Source organism: Buteo buteo, chromosome Z, assembly GCF_964188355.1.
Source record: "Buteo buteo chromosome Z, bButBut1.hap1.1, whole genome shotgun sequence".
Classification (NCBI taxonomy): Eukaryota; Metazoa; Chordata; class Aves; order Accipitriformes; family Accipitridae; genus Buteo; species Buteo buteo.
The window spans coordinates 34499368-34526087 of NC_134204.1; positions in this window are offsets into that span (position 1 = coordinate 34499368).

A 26720-nucleotide genomic window follows, 5' to 3' on the forward strand; every position below is an offset into this window, starting at 1 on the left:
CAGAATCCTTAAGTTTACAGGGGGTGCAGAACGTGATCCTGCACCTGTTGAGTCTGAGTGTTCTTGGATGCAAACAATTATTTTGAACTGATCCAGTGAGAGCTATGTGGGGAAAGACTAAAGGGTCAATCTTATCTGAACAGCACAGACCAGACATTACTTTTTAACACAGTTCAAAGCAGGGAAAAGTCTTCTGAATATGTGTAATTTCTGTAATAGTAATTCTTGAGCTGTGGTCTACAAAGGAGCTAGCTCTTTGTCACTATCTTACATTAATACTGCAACATCACCACTCCACAAACAATCTCAACATTAGTATATTTGCAGATTTTGCTAACATTCATACTTAGCTTTAGGACCCTGGATTTTGTGGAGTTATTCAAGGGATGGTTATTTCAAAATCCTTTCTGTCAGAAAAGAAGACTGCAGCTGAATGAGCAGGGGTTGCCAAGCTTCTGGTACATCTTTTGAGGGTACCACACTTGGAATAATTTGCTAACAATTGTCTTGTGTGAGAGATGAACTGCATTACAAAATGGTTAGCAAGTTCTATTGAAATAATTCTTAGATTTATGTTTCCAGAATAAGCAACTTTGTAGAGGCTGGGCAGTAGACTTTAGATAAGAACTATCTTTTTTCACACTTGTGTATGTATTTTCTGAATATTTTCCAAATTAAAATCAAATATGCTCTTTCTTCCTTCTGTATTCTTGAAAAAATCTTTGTATGTCAAATTCTATCTCTATCTTTTTTTCCTTTTGAGAAAAAGAGAGAAGAGGAAATGGAATATCCACCACAAAAACACTTTGAAAACTGTAGATTAAGAACAATGTGCTTTGCTTTGTTTTGTATTAAGGTATACATTATTTGTATGCTTTTTGTTGAAAAATTTTAAGTGAAGTTGGAGAGAAAATTATTGCATTTGAAAATCTTCTAAAAAGATATTTGTATTGGGTTTGTGTGGTGGGGTTTTGGTAGTCGGGGAGGGGCCACAGGGATGGCTCCTGTGAGAAACTGCTAGAAGCTTCCCTGGCTCCAAGTCGGACCCACTTCTGGCCAAGGCCAAGCCCATCAGCAATAGCGGTAGTGCCTCTGTGATAACTTATTTAATAAGGGTAACCTGCGGCAGAGGGGTGTGTTGAATGTGAAATACCTCTGCAGTCACTGAGGTCCATGAAGAAGGAGGGGTAGGAGGTGCTCTGGAGGAGGTGATTTTTTTTTTTTCTCCAAGTTGAGTCTGTGTTTTGCCTGTGACCATAACTGGTGAGTGATCCCTCCCTTTCCTTGTGTCAACCCATGAGTTTTCCGCATCCCACTGGGGGGAAGAGTGAGTGAGCGGCCACAGAGTGCTTTGTTGCCAGCTGGGCTTAAACCACTACAATATTAAATTTATAGTCTGTATATAAAAAAGATAGATATATAGCCAAGAAACTTGTAACTGCCATGGTGAATAGTAAGTTTGAGTAGTATTAGCATGTGCACTTGCTGCCTAACACAGCAGACATGAAAAAAGTAAAATATTCCAGTGGTCTTCTGAAAAGCTAAGCAAGGAGACGTCCGCATGCCTTGTGATCATTGAAAAAAATGAAAAAAAACATTGGCATTCCTCACAGGGCTAAGCAAGGTTAGCTCTGGAAAAAATCCAATTTGGTTGATTTCATTCATTTTTTGTTGTTATTTTTTGGGTTGATTTTTTAATTTTTATTTTTATAAGACTGACTCATGTGCAAAGTGTATTTAAACAGCCACGGTTCCATTCTCCATAGAAAATACCTCATGGAATAATACTTTTTGGAAAGCTTTCCAATTAAACATATTGTAGAAATGTAATACATTTCTCTTTAAGTGAGAAATGAACAAAGTACCATATCAGCCAAGCAGAAAGACAATGAGTGAGGTCATTCAATTAGGCCATAATGTTGTTAACTCATCTGGGAATTTCACATCAATAAATCATATAGCCCAGATAGTTATTTATCTCTTAATAATTTCACCAGGTGAGAGCTGCCATCAGCCTTTGTCAAGACCCCACTGCCTTCCTACTCTTACAAAGGTTAAAGACACAGAGACAGATTTACTCCTTCCTCTACTGTGTCTTTGCTTGTGATTTCTGCTCACCAGCTTTCATACTCTCTTTTCATTACAGATTTGTTTTCCCCCAAGCCTATTATAAAGGTAAATCGATCAGGGAAACGGACAAGTTCTGCCCACAGCTCAGTGTCTGCAGCGAATACCTGTCCTGGCTAGTAAGTGAACCCCACCCAGCCCTTGCAAACTATCAGAGAGGAAAGATTCTCTCCTAGCCTTCAGAAAGTCTGCTGGCAAGGCTGGGTCCTGCCCTGATGCCAGTAATCAATCAACAAGGCTGAATCTCCTGGCTTAAGAGTTTGTCTCTCCTCTGCCAAGAGCTTCAAAGATAGGTAATGGACTTTAACCCTAGCAGTTAACCTCTTTATCTGTTGTCCTGTCTGTCTTGTCTCTCACTTTTGCTAATATAAAGAGATGCAGAAAGGAGCTTAAAAGGCCAGAGTTTTTACCTTTTCTTATCAGGGGAAATTTCCTAAATATGCTGCATTCAATATGATTGAACTCCATGGAATTATAAGGGATTTGCAACTAAAAGCATAAGTTCATCTTCCTGGAATCACAAATACTTATATATTTAATAGCATGACACACCCCAATAAAAATACTAATAGGAGCTGTGGTTCCTAGCTTTCTTTTGTGTTCACTTTTAATTAAGAAATGTGTATCTATATGGATTTCACAGCAGCCAGTGTATAAAGTTTAGGCAAATCTCCTGAATTTTCCAATGGTAAAGAGCTGGCTTAAACACCTTTCTTTCTAGTAAACAACTAGTAATGTGATGTCCTTTTACAACTATATTTTGAAAAGAAGGCAAAGAAGCTATTTTCTCTATGGGCAAATTAATGAATCAATGCTCTCAGTCTAAAGAAAAAACTGTAAGTACTGTTGGAGTTCAGATGTAAGGTACACATATAGTAGATCAACAGATGCAAAAATGAATGGTTGGAGGCACAGTCAGGAACACCTCTAGGTTTAACCAGCAGCTGTGAGGAGCTTTTCTGTGTCATCATTCAAGGGATGGACTATCCAAACCCTTTCGCTCTGAACCAGAGAGATCTGTTTCCACTCTTCGCTTTCCCTCTAAAATACTGGTAGCCTCTGCATATTGTGCGAGAGCCAGAGAAGAGACCATCCAGTAGGTACTCAGACCCAAGCCCATGATGATGTAAGATCATCAGGGCATAGGTTCAGACTGGATTGGAGCATCTACTGCCAGAGGTCCCCAAAACAGATTCCGTCATATTTCTATAAGTATCTATATAAAAACAGTGATACAATGATAGGAGAGCTGCTTACTAAGCCAGTATGTTCAAATACCCATGCTGCTAGCATTACTCCTCAGAGTGCACATTTTATATTACATAATGTGCCTAGTTTCCCGGGGAAATGAGATATGTGTATTCATAGTATTTTTCTGTCTGTCTGTTTACCCATGTCTTATGGCAGCTTTCTAATGTGTTGTTTAATTTCAGTCATGTACAATGAAGGGATGCAAAGTTTAAAAATGTCAGGTTCCTACACACTTCACAAAAAGTCGGGTACAGGAGTCTGATCCTATTAGCATCTCCCTGGAGAAAAAGGCTGAAGTATGAGTTTAACTTTTATTAGACATAAAAGAAACCACAAAGCAACTCATGACAGTTCCTCACAAGACAATTTGATAACAAATAACAATAACAAAATCGATTCTGCTCCTCCCACAACTACTTTTTTTTTTTTTTTTTAAGATAATTACTCCCTTGTGTGTTTCTCAACCTCTAATTTGTAGACCTGATTAGGTAAGATTCTTCTATCAGGTATAAACATTGTGTATTAGTGTTTCTGGAACAAGCCTATAGTTCCTAAGTGAATAATGACACTATTGCTTGTTGTTTATATTAGAATACAGATTCCTTGCAGATATGCAAAGTCATTTAACAAGATCTCTTTTTGCTAATTGCACATATATGATTATCCAAGCAAATCCGTACTGGTCATTCAATTATCTTTTTCCAAAAGAAATACCCCTATGTTGCGCATTACTCTAGGACTTCCAAATGTTTAGCAAAGATAGCACTGGGTATTTGCCATATCAGAAAGAATATCATAAATACTCACTTTTGAAATTTTCATGCTTTCACTTTTCTTATATCATAAAGGACAGGTCCATCATAAAACATTTGAGGATTGTGGTATAAAATATATTAATGATGCTGTAAATCTTAACCATATTAACAAACACTGCTTTTGTTATAGGCAGCTGAGTAGCTCCAAGATAAAAGGAACAGGATAGGGGTCCTAATAGCCTAATTAACCAAACCCATGGAAAATCAAAGGAGATCACTCATAGCGCAGTCACTTTGTGCCTGATCCCCTGTTTGCGCCTTAGTATTGTAAGTGAAAGTCAGTTATGGAAATAGTCATGTTCGTTGTAATCATCCATACTCAAAGAATTCATGACCAAGACAATCATAGCAGACTTTTTCCTTCTAAATTAACAGCAGTTAAATATCTTAAATTTTACAATATATTTGTTCAGGTAGCCTCTGATTTATCTTCTGTGAAGGTCTATAAAAGAGATTTTAAAATAATCCCTTGGAAAAAGGTTGATGCCCTTACTTTCCTCCAAAACTAGTGAGTACTGAATGCCACCAGATTTACTAGTAATTTACAGAACTGGAAGGCTGCTCTGTCTTTCAGAACATTTCCAGACCAAAAGCTTACAGATTAAGGTAATATGACAGAGAACAGTTTCTTGACATGATTTCACACTGAGCCAGTTTGTGTAATTTCATGAAAGGAATTTAAGTATGAGTTAGAAAAAAACCCCGTATCACTCAGACTTCTCATATCAATTGCACTTTATTGTATGTTTTGCTTTAGAAAACTTTTCTAATAAATTCAAAAAGTGAAATACTTCCACCAAGTGCTTTGTGACATTTAAGAGGAAATCTTCCAAATTACATCATTTTAAATGAAACACATAAAAAAAATAGAAAAAAAGAGAGAAGATTTTAATATGAAAAAGTTGTTCTTGTAAAAAGTCCTTCACTTTTTACTTTTCATTAGCCTGTTTCTGGAGCCAAGATAACAATTTCTAGCATCTCTGAAATTCTCCTTTTGTGCCATGATATTAAAAATAGAGAGGTGGAGGAGTTAAAATAGAGTTCCTCACCTTTACATCATCCATACTATCTACTTTAACTATTTTAAAGCACAGATATTTGCTTTTATTTCTCTCTACGTCATGTTCCAATCTCAGTTAGAACTGTTTCGAAGAGAACTGAATTAGACTCCCTCCATTTTTTTCAAGGGAAAACCCCCCCCCTAAAACAAGACAAGTGGAGAGAGATTGGAGGGGGCTAAATTTTTAAAAGACATTTACTTTTTTATGTATCATTTAATTATGTGTCAGGGTTCTCTTCAGCGTTGTTTTTTTATTTTTGGTATTTCAGGAAGAGTTCATTATCTGTGGGTATCTATAAGCTAATTATAATTATAGCTGTGTTATTTTCAAGGGCATACTTTACATCTCAGTGAAGTTTTACAAGGATTCTCTTTCAAGAACAGAATGCACTTGTGATTCTGTCATATGGAAGGGAAAAGGAATTCTGTAATGGTTTTCTGTAATGCAGCAAATTTTTTTTTCTGATAGTGTAATTTATGCAAAATTTGGTTTGCAGTAAACAAGGAAATGAGCAAAACATTAAGATCAGATTTCTGTTAATTGTTTATGATTTTTTAACATGTGTGACTGCACTGTATATGAGCCAAATTTTTCTTTCATTTAAGCTATTATTATTTAAAGAATCCTATTGATTTGAACAGAATTATTATAGAATTGTAGTTATGTAACAGCACATGACTTGCCCCAGTCTTATCAATGACATTATGATAACCACTTAAAATATCATTTGTACTTGTCTTGGCTGGGACAAAAAACCCACTACTGAAGTCAAATCATATTAAATCTACTCACACCTGTTATGAGTCTCTCCTTTTTATGGTCTGACTAACCATATAACTTTGACTCTTTTGAAATGTAGCTTAGGCAAAGGCAAGTTTCAACCCAATTGGACATCTGCATGATGCTTTCTCAAGGCTATCATTGTTCCATTGCGTGTTAAAACCTTGTTTTCTTTTCTAAAAATATTCAAGTACCAGGAATTGGCAAAGCACACTTTACAAGGCTTAGTGAAGAATTTCCTCATTTCATATCAGATCTCATATCTATCCTTTCCTGTGAAATAATTTTCTTGACATCTATGATTTTGTCTTATGTTAGTCAGCAGTGTGTATCTTTGTACCATACAAATGAATTCAGCCAATTCCTTTTTATGTTTGCAAAATCTGTCCTGAAACAGATTTTCAGAATGGACAAGGATCAAAAGTCTAACCTCAGTATAACTTATGACAGAAAATGTATTTAGTTCTGTTCAACAGCCAAAAGTATGAAATAAACGTATTAAAAGGAGAGTAAAGAGCAAATTTTTAAATAAACAAATATATTCTATGCACATTGTATGGTTTTTTTCATTTAGCATTCTACTGAAATTTTTCTAGTTATAGTGTTTTGAACCATTTACTCTCACAAATTTGTTCTAATTATATCCATCAAACGTGATGCATGTTTAATCGGATTTTAATAGGATGGTCACTCCTTGTTTAGCAGCAAGTTTAACAGGAGTGTAAATTATTGTTGATAAAGTACGGGGTGCCAGATCCACCTACTAAATAAGTGCTAGATCTGCATTTAAAACCCATGTCCTGAATGGCAATGATGCTCAGAAGGTAGATACATCTAAATCGAAGTAGAAGATAGCTTTGTACTTGTATAGGATACGCAAGAAGCTGGTATTCAAGTGTTCAATAGGTCCTAATTATGAAAAATGTGTTTTTTCTATTAAAAAAATGTTAGTGTAATTTTCACATGAATTACTTACGGGACACAGTTTTTAAAGTACCTTTATGCCAGCAAACGTATGTTCTGAAAAAGACTATCAACCATTGAGAAACATGACTTGTGAAATGTGTTTAAGCTCAGTTGATCAGATTCTTTGTTAAAAGAGGCAATGGACAGAACTTTTAGATAGTAGCGAAGAGGCAATCAGCTATGTTGTCATTATTATATATAACATGATAACTGTGCCTAATGTTTCTGAGATACCAACACCCCCCCACACACACACACACCCACACACCCAAACCACAAAGGGAATAAAAAAAAGGAAATAGGAGAGAAAGATGACTGCAAAACTGAAGTTAGAGACCAGACTTGCACAATAAAATCAGGACAGATATAAGCATGTAGTGGAAGTGTCCTAAATCTCAGACCAAATGCTACCCATCAGGTGATCTGCATTCAAGAGAGCACAATTCCAGGTGCATTTAGAATCCTCTGATTGATGAAGCTGCTAAAAAGACAATGTGAGCAACCAGATTTCTCTTCAGCACTTAATGGGAAAATGTAAGAAATATATTTAAATTAATCTGAAGTGAATTAATATTTTTTTCTTTTTACACTCAAGTAAATGAGAAATAAAAATTTTTTAAAAAAGTTTAATTTTTATAGGAAGAAAAATTTAATATGGCTTGGAATTGAGTGATTGATGTTGGGTATTTATAGAAATATCAAAGCAAATGAAATTCTCTTTGTTTCCAAACATTCAGTGGTGCAGATCATCCACTTTCAGCATAAAAGATTGAGGTCCAGTACCTTCATCCCACATCGGAGAATGCCTCAGTCGTCAAACTACAATATTTTCTGGAATATCCAGAATGTCTTCATTTTTTCTGTTTACACTGGGACAAGGAAGAGTACCTAGTTGCTTCACCTGTGGTGTAGCCTTACTGCAGAGCTAATTGCGCTACTCAGCATGGTGACTGTTCCCATTCAATAAGTGGAACTGGTCCAAAGAAAAAACATTGACTCATTTTATAGTCCCCTATAGTCTAATTACTATGTCATTTGATAATTTCTGGCTCATACTCAAATTATTTTCCTAACACATTTCTGTCTGGGATCTGATCCTAGCCCATTGGTACTCTGGTGGAGATAAACCATAGATAAAAGGTTTGTAGAAATGTTTTCAAACTTTTAAAATCTGAAAATAACTAACAAATTCAGAAGTGACAGAAAGCACATTTGTAGTGAGTGATACAAATAAAAAGAATGACAATTTTCTGAGAAAACTCTCAAAGTCTAGGGATTGCATTTTGCTTCTAAAATACAGTGAGTTTAGAATTTCCTAGAAAACTGAACATCCCAATAGCTTTGACTTTGAATTGGACCAAAATCTAGTATCAGAAGAACAGCTTTTTCAGTGAATCAAATGAAAAAGAGGTCTACAGCAATTATGAATGAGATTATTTGTACAAGATGTAATTATGCATAACTATATTTGGCTGCAATTTTCAAAAATACTCAAAGGCACTGGAGAACTGATTTCTGCAAGCACACTTGAACATGATATTTTAATGTTTTGAAGGGGAAAAAATATATTCTTTATAGTTTCAGGAATATAGGAAAACACATATTTGGTAAAATCTTTGCCACCATTATATCATGCCAACTGTGTGTTTTGGTCAAATAAATAAAAGATAATCAAAGCCTGTCAATCTCACTTCAATCATGCTTTTCCTTATATTAGCATTTCTATTAGGATTGAAAACTTCCCAGTTTTTCAGATCTAGATTTATAGGGTCTCCATCATAGTGTTTGGAAAATATGTCTGCACTGTTATAAATATGAATATTATCAAAATCACATTTACCTGTTAAGAATAGTAATACAAAATACCAGCAAACTTTAATTATTAGCTGTTAGTTGAATTTAAACAGGTTTTCAATTGTGATTTCATATGAGATTAAAAACACCCTTTCATTCTTGTGATTACTTTTCACTAGCCTATGTCACTAACCTAACAGATTTTTTCAGCATGTATCACGAGCTTACAATTAAGTTTGTGCTTTAATATTACAGTGAACTGCTGTCTTGAAGAGATACCTTGCATTTATGGAAACTGTTCTTGGCAACTTTCTACTCCTGACATCTTTCGATACACAGTGTGAAATACACATTTTCTAGCAATTTTCCTGTAGCAAGTTTTGTTAGTTCCTCTCAAATAAGATCTGTATAGTGCTTTCAGTGTAAATTATCAGTGTTGATGAAGCTGAAACATCTTCACTGTTTCTCTGGATTTGAAACCAAAGGTCTTGGCTATCCCTTAATAACCAGAGGATCTAGATATCACTGTTGGAGATTGTAGAATAGTCTTCCATTCCTCTTACAAACCTTTTTGACAAGAATTTGAGATTAAAATTACGTACTAGGCAGCTCTAAAATGTATTCCTTAATTTCTGAGAAAAGAATAACATAAAAACCTCAACTATTGCATCAAGATTAGTAATACTACTACAGCTGCAAACACGCTAAATGTGAATTAAGGCCAAAAATGAGAACATAGTCTCAGACAGTGACTGCATGCTATTAGCAATATCAGAAATATAGATAAACTTTTCTGAAAGACAGTGGGAACAAAAGCCACCATTTACAGCATATTTTGTTTCAGCAACATGCTCAATGAATTTCTGGAGAGACAGAAAGTTGTCTTCTTTCCACTGACTGTGTTGGCTGAAATTCATTCAATTGGCACTAAACTGACATTGCTAGTCATTACATGGATCAAGAGAACACAACTTGGCAACAGCAAAATTCACTCTTCAGTCTCCATGTACTGCTTGGATTAGAGGCTGTAGCCTTCGGTGCCAACTGGAAAGGATGTGAGGGCTATATTCCCTGTTCTCAAACTGCATATTAAATCACGTATACAGATCCTAGTCCCAACCTTTTGTAAGTGAGCTTAGCTGTATATACCTCAGACACCAAGACCATTCCTAACCTCAGGTTGTGTGATAAAGTCTTCTTTTTCAGAGCAGATGAAAGCCAACATTTAGTCATCCTGAATGGATTAACCTCCTAATGTCCTGATAACTGTCACCATAATATCATTGTTTTCCATTGTTTTCTTAAAATTGTTGTATCAATTGCTTCTATAATAGTTCATTTCAGAGTTTGGAAGTTTGCACAGAATAAATAACACTATTTCAAACCAAAAATACACCACATAACAACTGTGGTGGTTTTTCTCTTTGAGGCTAGGTGAAAATTGAATACAGAATAATAAGAATCAGAACTCGAGATAATTTCTCCAATTTTCTAAGTTAATTGCACAAAGTAAATATGTTACATGTTAAAAAAGAACCTTCTTTCTTCTTCTGCCTTATCTCTTTCTCTCATATTCTTCAATTTTCAAAGGGAACAAACTTACCTTTCCTCTCTTGACACCAGTAGGCATATCTGCACTCCAAAGATATAGATAGGTATACAGGTATAAAGATAGGTAGACATATATGAAAGTAGGTAGGTAGGTAAGTAGGTAGGTAGGTAGATAGATAGATAGATAAATGAAATAAAGTATTTTTTATGTCTAACATGTACGAAATAGATCCATCTACCTACCTACGTATTGGTAAAATATATTTATGCACACATACTATTTCTTAAATTTTATTAGGGCATAAATAGGAAATTAAGGTAGTATATTCAAACAGTATTTTCATATAAGAGAATGCGATTTAGAAAGACTATTTTGTATAAGAGTTCTGAGCATAAACATATTAACACCTTCATAAACACCTGCAAAGGAGTTTTTCTCAAATGATTTAATAGGCTATATTTTTCAAGACACTTTTTCAGAGATGACTAAATGGAAAAACAGTGCAACAAAAAATTAATTACATCTCCCCCCCCCCCCGCTGCCAAAAAAAAGAACCCAACAAAACACAACGCACCCACAACTCCCCAAAAACAAAATAAAGAAAACAATTTTTGGTCTCTCATCAAGGTACTGGAAATAGAGAAGTACTTTCCAAATGCTAGCAATGTGTAAAATTATTACATCACAAAAAGTAATGTTGATATTGATGGGAGTGACTTGTTGCAGACCTGCCTTATGCCAATGTCACAAAAATACTAGCTTTGTCACTACAGTTAGCATTGAATCCCCAACTTATTCCCCCTTGAAACAGAAGACAGAAGGAAAAATAAATCTCCTCACACATCTTAAGCTGACCCATGTAGAAAGAAATGGAGAATATACATACACATCTTGCTTCCCACCTTAAACAAAAGCCAGCTATGCACATTTCCTCTGCTTAAAATAGCCAGGGAGGGAGGATTCAGATCAGATTGAAATATGCAGTCTCAAGAAGAGAGCAGCCTGAGCTAATAAATATTGAGGCCCTTCCTTTACCCTCTTCTCTGGTTGCAGTCTTTCCAACACACATGTGGGAAAGGGAGAGCACAAAAATAGAAAACCCTAGGAAAGCCAGAAGAACACTAGTACATGTTTTCTGTAAACAAGTAAAGGTGGGAAAACTATGTTAGTTAGGGACAGTTCCATGTCAGAATAATAAGACATACTCTGTGAGGCTTTGTAGGAACTTAGTTAAATCTGTTAGTATGCAGTATTTCTATTTAGTGAACTGAAGATTTAAATGAAGCATATGCTCATCACATTTACTTAGGACTTGAAGTTCGGAAGGACTGCAAAAAAATTGGATTACAGAATTGAAATTAAATTAATAAGAAAGGAAAAGGAAAAAAGGGAAGGGAAGGGAAGGGAAGGGAAGGGAAGGGAAGGGAAGGGAAGGGAAGGGAAGGGAAGGGAAGGGAAGGGAAGGGAAGGGAAGGGAAGGGAAGTGACAACTTAGTAACATAGGTGATTCTGCTTTCTGGTACAGAAACGCAGTAATGTCCCCCTGTAGGTCATGTCTGATTATTCTTTGTTTTTTTCCTAAAATGCTATATTTCTGTAATACATATCTTTTCCTCATTGCCATCACTGGAAATAAAGGAAAAGGTTTAATACATGGATAGACATAGATTCTTCTAGCACATGAAATCTCCATATCTATTTGCATCCTATGGTACCTTTACCTTTTTTTTTTTTAAATTAAGACTTTTAAAGGTTTTATAATTTTTCTGGGGAATAATGAGATCCTTTGCTACGTCTGTTTCATTTCTTAAACTCAACATTTCTGTGAAATACCAGAACATAAGAAAACGTCTAAACACACTGAAGTATTTTCTCCAAGTCCTGGGATTATATCCTTTCCATCCAAAATATCTTTCTCAGTTTAATTAGACAGAATTTCTTCTCTAATACATATTCATATTCAAGAGTTATATTGTTATCCGAAAATCCTGTATAGAAATCCTAATGCATGGTTCTAATATCGAAGTCTAATTACACTGTTTTTGAATATACATTGTGAGGTAATTTTCAGTAGGTGAAACTGCAAAAGAGATTTATGTTAAACTAATTTAATTTCACATACCAGTCTTTTGGTGAATTGTAGTTTTTTTGGAGATCTGTTTATTTATGACAGGTAAAGAAAGGAGAAAAAGGAAAAAATTAATCTGAAAGGTGTCAATTGGAAGTTTTATTTTGCTCTTGTCTCATTGCAACTTAAATATAAAAAGATTTTTGAAGAAAATTCCTTCAAAGAATTTTCATCTATGAAGTGTTTTTCTTTTTTTTCCCCACTATCATTTAAATGGAGCACAGTAACTAACTTGCCTAATGTCAAAACCTGAACCTGGAAACTTTAGATCTAATATATAATACATTCTCAATAGGGAATATATACTTTGTTAATTTTGTAGAGAGAAAGGAAAGAAACTGCAGGCATTAAGACAGGGAAATTGCAAACATTTATGTAATACTGCACTTCTCTGATTTAATTACTTAATGTAGCAAAGGTCTTGTTCAATTTCTCAAGTATCAAAGATTCATATCTGCAGCTCTGCACAAACATGCATCATCTGAAGAGAACAGAGATGTGTTTGTAACAGCTCATCACTGAGATATGGATACAGACAAAAAAGTTACACCACATAAACCACACATTCATAATTACGCAGAAGTCATATGATATACCTTTATTTCTGTCAAAACAGAACACAAAGCAATTTTAAACTGTGTACAAAATTCAGAATGTAGAATATGTTGAGATAGAAAGTTTTGAACTAAAAGAAATGCAACAGTTTATTTTGTATCAGCATCATTTTCTGACTACTGTGGGAAGAAGCTTGATGTCATTTCAAGCTGCTCTAATAGCAAGTAGAGTTTGACTGTAGAGTGTTATGTTATTAGAAGTTCCTGTTTTCTTCACTTACATGGATGAACCGCCAGAGTATTAACAAGACAAACACCCACAGATGCTTCCCTTTTCATTGGCAGGCAGTGTCCATGATGAATGTCAAAGGCCAAGGAGAATGTTCTTGTGGGGAGCTGGAGTGAGAAATCTATAATTTTGTTTGTATATTTTAACAAAGATGTTTTTTCCTAACCAGAGACAGTATAAAGGTAATTCTAAAGACAGAAAGTGAAATTTCTAAAAATGTGATATCTTAACTTTTTTTTTTTTTTTTTTTTTTTTTTTTTAAGAGAGTAAACCAATAGTTTCAGGCAGTGTTCAGGAGTCTGAAAAGAAAAGGCATTGGAAGGATACACTGCCAAGAACCTGAAAGCTGATGCAGCTTGCTGTAATTTAAGAAAGTGGAGAAAGGGAAAAAAACTTTTTTTTTTTTAAATACTATATTTTTATGCCTTAGAGATGAATCATTTCTGGCTGGGAAAATTAAGATGTTGCCACAGAGAGGTAGAAGAGCACAAGGCAGCAGCAATTCTCCTGAGCTCTATTCAATTCACTGGTGCAATTCTAATAAATGGTTTCATGAACCCCCAGGTAGGCCACTCCAACATATGGATTTTACAGTCATGTCTTGTCATAGGGCTAACCTGAGCCTTTTCTCCAAACACTTTGAAGAAAGCAGTATAGATGTAAGAGTGAACTTATAGCACCATGTGCCTTTTCCCTGATCATCTTATCATAAATATCTTTTGATTCATGTCTTAAATTGAGATGTAACATCATTTTGTCAAAGACTTTGTATTAATGTGGTATTCAGTGCAAAGTCTTGCCCCCCAGGTGTTATCTTTATGCAGAGAATAAACAAAACCATCTCACTTTGGAAAAGACCTCCTATGGAAAATGGGACGGAAAATGATCCCCTATTGTCCATCCATTTATTCACTTTGTTATGCTGTACATGAGATAAGCAAAGCCAAGGGTCAGTCGGTTTCCACTCCCTTTCTCCAGCCCTTTTGTCATTTAATCTCCAGCTGGAAATCACTCTTGCTTTTCCTACTAGGTAAGGCTCAACAGTAGATATAGTTGCCTCAGTCTTTCAGATTAATGAAATAGACAGAGTTTATTTCTCTGGAAGGATGGTTGAAAACACAGAACTGGACCGTGAAGTTGATGCCTAAGTCCTCAGAGTATCACTTTTAACTGCTCACATCTACTCTTCCATAGACCTGTGGGGCTGCCATCATCTGAAACAGAGATGGCTTTATCTCAGGCATACATCATTGCATCAGGTGTGTGTGGCACATACTTTTACAAAATCGCTTCAGTGTGAAATCTTAATTATATGAGCTCTGAAAAAATGCCACCAAAAGAAGGGGGAAGGCAGAGATATTTGTCTTATAAAAGAAAGCAAACAAAAGCAATTTATAATGCAAGCGTAGCACAGCAGTAACTACAGATGTTCCCTAAACCCTTCACTTAAATCTAACATGCTACAAGAAGTGAGAAAGCTATTTTGGAGAAACAGACATAATTTCATTATCATTCCTGGTTGATTGTACAAGCATCCCAAATTTCAAATTATGGACCTCTTAGCATTTTAATAATCTGCTTCAATATTGCCATGCTATACAACACACTTACTACAGAATCTCTAGGCAGGTACATGTGGGAGCTATTTTATCATCATTCACCTCTGTGTGTTTTACTTTCATTAAAAAATCTGCAGGCACTAACAGCACTGAAAGAGACTGAAGACGCTTAGTCCTGAGCATATATAAATGCCTTGAAACAGCCATATGCATGTTTCTTTCAAGCAATGATTCTCTTCCTTTGGAAGATCTTGGTACAGTCCTTCTCTTTATTACTTTGATATAATGATTTAGAACACATGTTTCTAACACAGGTGTTTCGGGGTTGTTTCTTTGGGGTTTTTCGTTTGTTTGGGTTTTGATGGGGATTTTGGTTTGTTTGCTTTTGGTTTTGGTGGTGGTGGGTTTTTTTTGTGGGGGTGGGAGAAATATTAATAGATGTTAAGGCCCAAATCCAGCTTTCAATTATGTCTAGGCAATATCAGATACCAAAATCTTGGCAAGACTTGGAAAAACCTTCTGGGATGTGGGAACATCATAGTTTCACTAACCAGATCATGTTTCCACTGAAACATATAAAGCAAGCAAAACATATAATTCCACAACATTAGTAAACTGCTAAGTATCACTGCTTAGATGCTACAGGAAGGGTTATTGCCTCATGTGCATTGCACCAAACTCCTAGCAATCAGTGCAAAAGGTAGGTTGTTCCTCTTGACAAGTTTACACTGTCAATCCCTCTGTTATTAAGTTCAGAGAAGAAAGGGTGAACCTGGTGTGACAGATCTGAAAAGTCATTTGTGAAATAAATATAATGTATGACACACTTCAAAGAAGAAGGATATTGTCCTACATGTAGCTGCTCTCCATCACTATTGTTCACAGAATCAGTGTCCAGGAATGTGCAACAATCACAAATGCAGCCTTCAGAAGGAATGTATGCCAGATTTTACCTGAGTTTAGTAAGACTGAGGTTAGAATTTGGGATCAGAGACATGGAGGGATCAATGAATGTAGTATGAAACCCAAGCAGCCTAGACTTGATCAATAAAATTTACATGATGTACCTTACTATCTTATGTGCCTTAGTGAAAAGGAACTTCCAGAAAATAGGGACACATTCAAGGTGAAAGAGGGACATAAAATCAAATTTGATTCCCAATTCCTTTCTTTTCTTGAAGAAAGTCTAGTGGGAGGGAAAAAAAAACAAATTAATTGGCTTTTGTTTTCACAGAGGAAAAAAACAAAACAAAACACCCCCCAACCCCCGATCTTTCTTACCTATATCAAAAACTTTCCTTCAAAAGTTACAACTGAGATGGCTGTCATCTGATTAGATGTACCTCTGTGTAGAGATAAAAAATTTACATTAAGCATGATTAATAAACATTTCCTTCTCTACAAATAAATAAAAAATCCAAACAGGGCCTGAGGGTTCTACATTTTGAAGCTTCTCTTTTAATTTTATCGGCTACACTGATCTGCCACAGTATTCTACCCGCACATTATTTGCCTTAAGAAAAGAAAGGGAAAAATAAAAAGAAAAAAATGAAGAAAAGAAAAAAAAAGACAAAAGGAAGAAAGGAAGAAAGGAAGAAGGGAAGAAAGGAAGAAAGAAAGAAAAAGAAAGAAAGAAAGGGAAAAAAGAAGGAAAATTCTGGCTCTATAGCAACAAATTATGTACTCTTCATTGTTTCCACTTAGCTGCCTGGTCTTCAAGTACCTGGTTATATACCAGACAGAGCACAAAATTATTGCATTTTTTGTCATTTAATTGGCCAAAGCCACAACAGCTGTCACTTTTTGTGTGAATCAAATTTCTGCCTCAAAACTTGTATTAGAGCATTGGCACCTTCATAGTAGTAGTAGTACCATGATCTCTTTTTTTTTTTAATCTGCTTGGCTTCCTCCCCCACACCAGTGCTTTTTCCTTTTATTGGATCTGCCACAGAAACTTGTCTGGCTATTGATTCTGTAGAGTATGCCAGTTCAGTATTGCAAGGTCACTCATAATTGCATCTAGATTGTTTTCTTTTCTTCTCTGTCCTCCCCCTTTTTTTCCCCAATCCCTCCTCCTTTCTCTAAGAAAGGCAACTGTTCTGAAAAACAGCCATGCTGGCATACTATGAACTGGAATTTTACCAGTAATAAAATGAATTGTGATGATTGAGGGAATAAATGTGGAAAGGGAAATTAAACCTACTCTGGAGTGGTAGTTTTTTTGCAAATTAGAGACTATAAAGAGAGGGGCACAGAAAGGTAATATCTTTCAGAAATAAAGGATGCCTGAATGGACTAGGTCTGTAGTAAAATAAAAGCTAAGGCAGACAGTGTTTTACAGCATCAAGGGCCTAAAATTTTGTCCCTTTGGGATTTTGTTATGTCAGTGTTTCGTACTTCTCTTTCAGCTACCGACAGGGATGGCATTTGCAGCTTCATGCCCTCTAGTCACATTCACACCTAAATGACAAAGTCAGACTTTATACTTTTCTTCATTTCCTCTTCACAGTCCACAGTAACCTTACCATAGATCTACAAAGAAGGAGAAGGGACGTTTTCTTCCTTTTGCCCTCCAGTTATGTCTTGGGTTAGCAAGACAGTACACTGCAGACATACTTAATCCCAGCAGAACCAGCTGGCACTTTTGCCTTTACTTTATTTATAATTTAAGTATTAGAGGAGAAATTCCTGTGGTCTCCAGAATCTTAATACAGTATGTAGGGGAAACACTGTCAGGAGAGTATGCATTGTCAGTAATCTAATGGCTCCCAGGGCAAAGAGAAAGTCATCTCCAGGTGCTTTATGTTGGGGCAGTCAAACCCATGACGAGCAGAAACCTATATGTTGGTGCAGCAAATGACTTCTGGGGTAGTGTATATTGAATGAATACTGCCTACTAACTTCCCTGCACAATCTGTAACTCAAGGTTTTCCTGCGAGTGCAAGGTGAGCAAGCTGTCATCAAAAGGCCAAAGTGGCTGCTGGGGTAAAAGGGGAGAATTATTTTTCTTCAAGTTATAGACCTGCAACAGACACATTTGTTGTGCACTACATACTTGTAGGGATCGCTATACATTAACTATCCAGTTCGACATATTGTTTGTTATACTATAAAAAAAAGGGGTGGGGAAAACCCCTCAAAACTCCCTTATGCCAGAACATAATTACTCCTTTTCCTCCTTCAGCACACACTTTCATTCACTACCACCTTCTTTGGTAAAATTGTGCTTGGGGAGTAGGTTTCTGCTAATCATCCAGTTCATAGAAATTACCTCTTCTTCTGCTCCATAGCAAGTGCTAAATGGTTTGGAGTGCACTGAAGTAAAGGTGCATACAAATATTATGTTGGAAATTCCTTGTTAAGAAGTGCCATTGTAACCATAATGAAACATACGATAAAATGTAACAGACATATTTGGAAAGAAAGATCCTTCTTTCTAAACATTGCATTTACTTTCTTAATTGCATTTGCTTAGTAACAGATATGCATGTATTCTGACTGGTCAGCTAAGTGCTTGAACTACCTGCCTGACCCTCCAGGGCAGCTAGCCAGAAACATGTGTGGTGTGGAGATAGAAGAGCCAAAAACGTTGACTAAATCCAAGATCTATAGCACAGTCCAGCAGGCAGCTGCACTTCCTTTTCTCAGGCATATCTGGATATGCAGACCTTTGCATGTTGAGTACTGTGATCACACCAATTCTGTCACCTGGTGATACAGGAGAAACTGAGGTGAAGCATGATTTTCTGGCTAAGATTTACTTCCTACATAGCAGTAAAATTTATTAACTACTCAACACTTAAATCCATAAACATGCAGACACACAGTAGCTAACCAAAATCCATACAGAACTAAACCTTGAGATTCATTACAGAGTAAATATGAATCCATATTTCTGGTACACTTTTAGCTTCTTTATTTTATTCCCCAAGCCAAGGATTTTATCTCAGAACTATTAGTACTTTGCACCCAAAACCACCATCAAGTGGTTCCATCAAGTGTCATTTCCAGAAGAAACCCTCATAAAGTTGAGAAAAGTAAAACGCATGCAATGGGCACAAGAACTGTGACTTCTTATTTAATTTTGATCTTTTACCAAATCATAGCAAATGCTGAGTCTTTACAGAGTAACAGACCAGTGAATTGGAAATCAGTGACAAGGATGCTTAGTAAAGCATAAGGAAAGCTTACTTTAGCCCCAGATGAAATCATCCTGGAATAGATGTAGTAACAAAGAAGAACCATTACCTGCCAGCCTAGAATTAGTTTCTATTTTTCAAAAACAATCTTTTTTTCCCCATAATTGTCTTGACTGAGAAATCATGATGGTAACAAATTCCTTAACGGCTCACATCTTTCCCTGTACAGCTTCCACTTTTATAACGAAGGACTGATATCTTACTCTTACCTTTGCAATACTACATACTCACAATCTCACCTAGTAATTCTTCCTATAAAAGTATTTAGTACTAAATATTCTCTCAAACTATTCAAATGAAATCTGTGATTTCAGAACAAAACATAGGTGCAGATTGCACACATGCGAGTAATTAAAAACACCCAGAACAGTTTTGTTTATTCCACTGCTCCACCTTACTTTTAAAGAGGTCATGCAAAACTCAGATTAAAATTTCATATTGAACACCTTGTCATCTAGGATATTGTGAAGAGGACAATCAAATTCCATAGCTTAACCTCTTTAACACAAATTCATAGAATTTAATGTTTCAAGTTCATTGAGTTTATCTTACTTTTTCACTGTGCAAGAACTGGACTAAAGATCAGCCTCTGTGAAACAGCTTTGGCTCATTGGCCATCAGACTGAATTAATGTGCAGAGCTGTATGGATTTTTTAAATTCACTGTTTATTTATTAAGTGATCTGGCAAGTTTACTTGATAGATGAGGTAATTATCTGCATTAACATGTTCATTAAAAATATATTCTTCAACTTCCACAGTTTAGAGTAAAATGAGAATATTAGACATATAGCAATTTAAAAAAAAATAAAATGAGAGTCTACATTACTTCAAATTTTTCATTTTGGAGTCACTTCGGCCCAGAAAACATCGTTGCGAGGTATACCATTTTACTGGGTAAGCAGTAAAATACAAGAATTTAGGATGAAAGCAAAAAGATGTCCTGTGTCTGGTTGCTGTATACCACTCAAAGATCCTATGTTAAACTAGTTGAAATAATTTACTTTCTTTCAGACTGTCTTGGCATCTTGAGATATGAAGAATCCTTGATCTCATGCTCTTATCTGTTTCATTTTTTCGCCATCGCATTTTTCTAATTTCCTATTGTACTGCTGAATAGTGATCAAGCTTTTCAAGGGTCCTGAAGCTTAATGCATTGCTGACAGCAGCTTGCTGCAATATCAGGGAAGTTGTAAAGAAATTCTTACTGAGTTTATGTTGGTATGTCTATGAGAAATGGGAGTGGTTTAACTTTGGCCTGCCAGTTCAGATCCAGTCCACAGTAACAACCACCTTCAGCCCTCAGTATCAGATGTGTTGTTTCATGGTGTAAAAATGCACTTTGTACTAGTGAGGCCTGGGAGGGCTGAGATGGGGGGTAATCATTTAGTGGTAATATTGTGGATTACAGAAGTCAAATAATTAGCCAGCATAAAGTGTACTTAAACCCTTCATTTTTACCAGTAATCCCTTACAGCAACCCAAACAGTTTACTTTTGAGACTACTTATGGCCCTTATATTGAAATATTATTTCTTATTTTAGTCAGACTAACAAAAGTGTAACTCCAGGCACACTGGTACATATGCACCATTTTGGTTGCTGCAAAACAGTTTTTAATGAGACCAGAACTTGCAAAATAATTTGTACACATAGGGAATTGTTATAGAGGGTTATTTGCTATAAGCTTGCAATATTTCAACCAGATCTATAATAAAGTGTGAATCTTTTGGGAAGACATCCATTCTTGACTTAAAGTTAACAGCATTGAAAGTTGGCACACACTTCTTTATGGATTGAATGGAACTATGCCGATTTACAAACAGGTGAAGAGATCTGGTGCTTAGAATATAATGTACCTTATTAAGAAAAGAAACATGAGAAGCCTACACATGAATGACTGCTCTGTTAACACTGAATACTCCTTTAGACTCTGATCATGTGAGGTTTTTCAGTTTTGCTACAAGAGGTCTTTCTAATTGTAAAAGATATCGAGTCCCAGTGAAGTGAAAGCAGATATTACCCTTTCTGTTAGGGAAGTGTATCTCAACTTTTTCAAGACATGCCTGTGCAAACTATTCCTTTTAGCTAAATATCTATAGAATCAATATATAAACACAAAAAATACGCCAAAGGCTTCATTGTATATACTGACTATTATACTTGCAAATGATTAAAATAAAATGTCTTTTGACTGTCTAGAGTCTTTATTAGGTTTTATTTGTTTAGAAAATCATAACTTTTGATAATGAATGTATGATTTTTTTTTTTTCAGTTCACACAGAGGAGAAAACTGGCAAAATTATTCTTCAAGTTCAAAGAGTAAGATAATTTCATAAACTTTTTTTTTTTTTTTTTTTTTAACATATAACAACATACCTCTATTTCACCCAGCTTATTTTACTCTTATGGACCTGGCAATGTTATATGACACAATTTTGCATATGATCATTCAATTACCCTGTGTGCATTGTCACATAGCTTTTTTAGTACAGAATTGGGGATATTAAACATGTTAGAAATGAAGAAATTTTATTTTCTGGCAGAGAAGACAAAGTTATAAATCCTCATGTGAACAGTTTATTCTTTAAAAGTTTTTTAGCTTGATTGAAAGTTACATGCAGCTTTGAAGAATCATGCCTTCCTACGGCAAAGCTATTATTGATATAAATGGAAATATTGCCTGTTGATGAAAACAGAATTTAGACTACTATTTGCAACATACTCAAAAGTCACCATAGGTCTGTCTTGAAAATTAATCTCATGCCTTCTTTTTCCAATAGCTGAGTAGCTGTTATTCAGACCAATGGAATAACATATGAGTTTAAGTATTCTTGAAGGTTAAACCAAAGGTCATAACCTTGTAATATACATTTCACTGAGCTTTCTCATTGTACAGTAAACAGTATAAAATAGCTGCCTACTCTCTTGGTTATTACCTTTATAAATTTACTGGAGTTCTAATAGTCATTTGTATTGAAATAATGGTTAAATTTTGGTTCACTTATAAAGTGTTAAAGTCATGTGCTGTGCAAATGGGAAGTTTTCCATGGTTTAAAAACAAACTAAAAACTTCCATGTTTTTATTTTAGTTTTTGCTGGTTTTTTTGTTTTGGTTTGGTTTTGTTTGTTTGTCTGTGTGGGGGTTTGTTTTTTTTTCATTTTCCACAAGAGTTTTATAGTACAGAAACTCATGGAACACCATGAACAACAAAAAATCTGATTTGTTTTTGTCATTCAGAAAATCTTAACATCTCTACAGAATCATGGAGGTGAAAACATTTTTTACTATATCAGGCACTCGTTAATTCCCATTTTACATTTATATTGATGTATTTATTTCAATTTTAATATTAGAAATGTTAATTATGAACCCATTTAAAAGAAGTAAAAGGTAATTATTTCTTACCATCTTATAAATAAAGATGTTTTTAAGCTAAATACCTTATTAGTTTAAAAGCCATTACAAGTATGATTATGGCAACTATTAAGATTACTCATGGAGAATAAGTTATATAAAGCTGTAACTGAAAACTTTAATGTTCATTAAAACTATGCAAGTTGGAAAAGAAAGGGTCTAAGTTCAAACACATTTTTAAGTATACCTGAAGATGCCAGTTCTGTTACTTTTTCTTATAGTAGCAGTAATGAGAACATAAAGTAAGGAAAGCAGTAGAGGAAGAAAGGGATGAAAGAAAAAGTGTCTACTATATTGTGCTGGAATTGAAAAACAAATGTCATATTGAGGTCTACCATTTGGCTAAATCAGTATTAAGGATTTGTAACAGCTTTGAGTCGGCTGTTAACAGCTGTGACAATAACCAAAACAAAGAGTCATTAAAAAGGAAAAAATTTGCAATTAAATAAAGAGGGAATTTTGATTACCCAGTCCATCTGTTTCCCAGAGAAGGAACATTCCACATTGCACTTACTCTGCAATTTTACCTATACCATTATTAAATATTGTAAATGATGGAACCTTAACAATTTCTGTTGCTCATTATTTCACAGATCAAGAGGCAAATCATCTTATCTTCCTGTATGTAATATACTTTAACTTCTCTTTGATTATGGTTATATTTTTAAGATACATAATGATAAAAATTGTTGAAAAATGAAGTTATTGTATGAGCAGCTGTATGGGAAAGGAAGGAGAAGTGGATTTGTGAACCTCAGTGCTTTATTCCATAAAGAAAACTTGTAGTAGTCAAGAATAGAATCTGAGCTTAAAAAACAAGTTAAACATAGTAAATAACTTTTATTAACACAGATTAAAAAAGTATTCCCTAGTAGTTTTAGCCTTGATACCATGAAAACTCTCACATCGTGGTCATGGCTTTTCTACTGACCTCTCCCTTTTTTCATCATTTTTATCTGAGCACAAAGTAAAGGGGGTAGGAGGGGTGGGGGACGGGGGGAAGAGATATCTAATCAGGTATATGTTTTAAAACATCTTTACTTAAAGAGAAAGAAAAAACCTCTACAAATCAAAAATCTTGCAAAAATTATTTAGATATCTAATGATACAGATTTAAGAATGTGACATTAAGATATTATTTGAACAGTATTTAAAAAAAAATCCAATCAAACAAGATCAGGATCAATAAGTCACTGAAAATTCTCTATGCAACTGAAAATCATGTCACTCTGTGACAAGCCTTGCTTCATCTTTGTTGTTTTAAAGTGTCATATCCCACAAAACAGACAAATATGTATGAATGATTTAGAAAAGGCAGGTGGTTCATTGTTTTAGCAGAAGATTGATTTCTTTCAGCTGTGTTGTGTATGTTTGGCATTTGGTTTCTACAAATAATTAAGAAACTGGACATTTTTCCTACAGTGATCTACTGGACTGCTGTTTTTTTTATCAGGGTCTTGCCAGCTCTGAATTGTGAAGTCATGGGAAAAATTACATATTTGACAAAGTTTAGGATATTCAGTGGTAATCATGTCAATCCTAAAAGAGATAAATGAGTCTTTGACTGTCTCTGCATTCTTAAATGCAGAATGCCTCATAATTGCAAGAGAAATACAGATTTCTAATGTTTATTGGGAATAGGTATCAGCATAGGAAAAGTTCTTTCTCCCAGCTCTTCGTCAAATTCCTGACATAAAGAAAAGAGGCACGTAACCAGTCATAACTTTTCTACTGATTGTTTAAACACAAAATAGCTCTTTTACTAACTTTAATTTTAAGGCATATGGATATCATGTAAAACAGAATTTAGAAAACTGAGAGTGGTATCTCTAGCATAGTTCATCTGCTTCTCTTCCTATACTACTGTTTTCTCTGTAATAATCCAAATTCCACATCTGTGCCAGTGGATCCTTCCCACAGTTCATTAAGTGTTAATCACCTCTTTTTTGTGAACAAAAATTACTATCTGTTGTAACAATGCAAGTGATCTGATCAGAGACATCAAGACTGGAGGCAGCCTGGGCTGCACTGATCATGCACTGGTGGAGTTTACAGTCCTGATGGAAATGGGACAGGGAAAGAGTAAAGTCAGGACCCTGAATTTGAGGAAAGCAAAATTCCAGCTGTTCAAGGAGTTAGTTAATAGGACCCCCTGGGAAACTGCCCTCAGGGACAAGGGAGCAGAACAGAGCTGGCAGAACTTTAAGGAAGCTCTCCATAGAGCGCAAGAGTTCTCAATTCCCAGGTGTAAGAAATCAGGAAAGGAAGGCAAGAGACTGGCATGGATGAGTCAAGACTTGCTGGTCAAACTAAAAAGCAAGAAGGAAATGCATGGGCAGTGGAAGCAGGGACAGGTATCCTGGGAAGAGTACAGGGATGCTCGCTGGTTGTGTAGGTATGGGGTCAGGAAGGCCAAGGCGCAGCTGGAGCTGAACTTGGCAAGGGACACAGAGAGTAATAAGGGCTTCTACAGGTATGTCAGTGTCCTGGGTTCAGCTGGGATAGAGTTAATTTTTACAGGAACCTGGGAGGTGGGGGCCATAGCCAGCACAGCTGACCTGAACTAGCCAAGGAGCTATTCCATACCGTGTGACACCATGCTCAGTATATATATAGGGAGCGGGCCAGGGGGTGGTCTCTTCTTTCGGTGGGGGAAGTGGCGGAGCATCGGGTCCTGGGTGGTGAGCAGTTGCACTGTGCATCACTCTTGTTGTATACTCGTTCATTAGTACCATTCTTGTTGTTGTAATTCCTTTGTGTTGTCCCAGTAAACTGCCTTTATCTCAACCCTCGAGGTTCCAGTTTTTTTTTTCTTTCCTCTCCTCCGTCTTCCGCCCATCCCACTGGAGGGGGGCGGGAGGAGTGAGTGAGCGGCCGCGTGGTTCTTTGTTACCGGCTGGGCTGAAACCATGACAGTCAGCCAGAAAAGGAAGGTAAAAGACAGTGAAACCCTGCTGATGAAGAAGACTGGCAAACTGGCAACAACAGATGAGGAGAAGGCTGAGGTACTCAACAACTTTTTTATATCAGTCTTTACTGGCAACCTCTCTTCCCACAATTCTCAAGTAGATGGACCTTAAGGCAGGGACTGAGGGGGCGAAGTCCCTCCCAATGTAAGAGAAGATCAGGTTCATGACAACCTGAGGAAATTTGTGGGTCCTGACAAGATGCAATCCAGGGTCCTGAGGGAATTGGCTGATGTAGATGCCAACCCACTCTCCATGATATTTGAAAAGTCGTGGCAGTCAGGTGAAGTCCCCGGTGACTTGAAAAAGGGAAACATTGCACCCATTATTAAAAAGGGTAGAAAGGATGACCCTGGGAAGTACCGACCTGTCAACCTCACCTCTGTGCCTAGGAAGATCATGGAACAGATCCTCCTAGAAGCTGTGTTAAGGAACATGGAGGACAAGGAGGTGATTTGAGACAGGCAGCATGGCTTCACCAAGGGCAAGTCTTGCCTGACCAACATAGTGGCCTTCTGTGACAGTGTGACTACATCAGAGGACAAGGGAAGAGCTACTGATGTCATCTATCTGGAATTCTGTAAGGTCTTTGACATGGTCCCCCACAACATCCTTCTCTCTATATTGGAGAGATATGGATTTGATGGATGGACTGTTTGCTGGATAAGGAATTGGCTGGATGGTTGCATGCAGAGAGTAGTGGTCAATCGCTCAATGTCCAGATGGGGATTGGTGATGAGTGGTGTCCCTCAGGGGTCCATACTGGGAGTAGTACTGTTTAATATCATCATCAATGACATAAGCAGAAAGATTGAGTTAAACTCTCAGAAAATTTGAAGACAACACCAAGCTGAGTGGTGTGGTTGACATGCCTGAGGGATGGGATGCCATTCAGAAGGACATGGACAAGCTTGAGAAGTGGGCCCGTGTGAACATTATGAGGTTCAACAAGGCCAAGTGCAAGGTCCTGCACCTGCATCAGGAAATCCCTGGTATCAATACAGACTGAGGGATGAAAGGATTGAGAGCAGACCTGCAGAGATGGACTTGGGGATACTTGGGCTTGCTGGCAACAGATAGAGTCCAGCTATCTCAAAGGGGGAAAAAGATTCTTGCTCATGAGCTGGCGGGGCTCACAGAGAGGGCTTTAAACTAAGTTCGAAGAGGGAAAGGGATAAAACCAGGCTTACCAGAGTTGAGCCTGGGGGCGGTGTGCCAATTTTGGGGGTGGAATCAGTAGCCCAGCTCAAGTGCATCTATGCC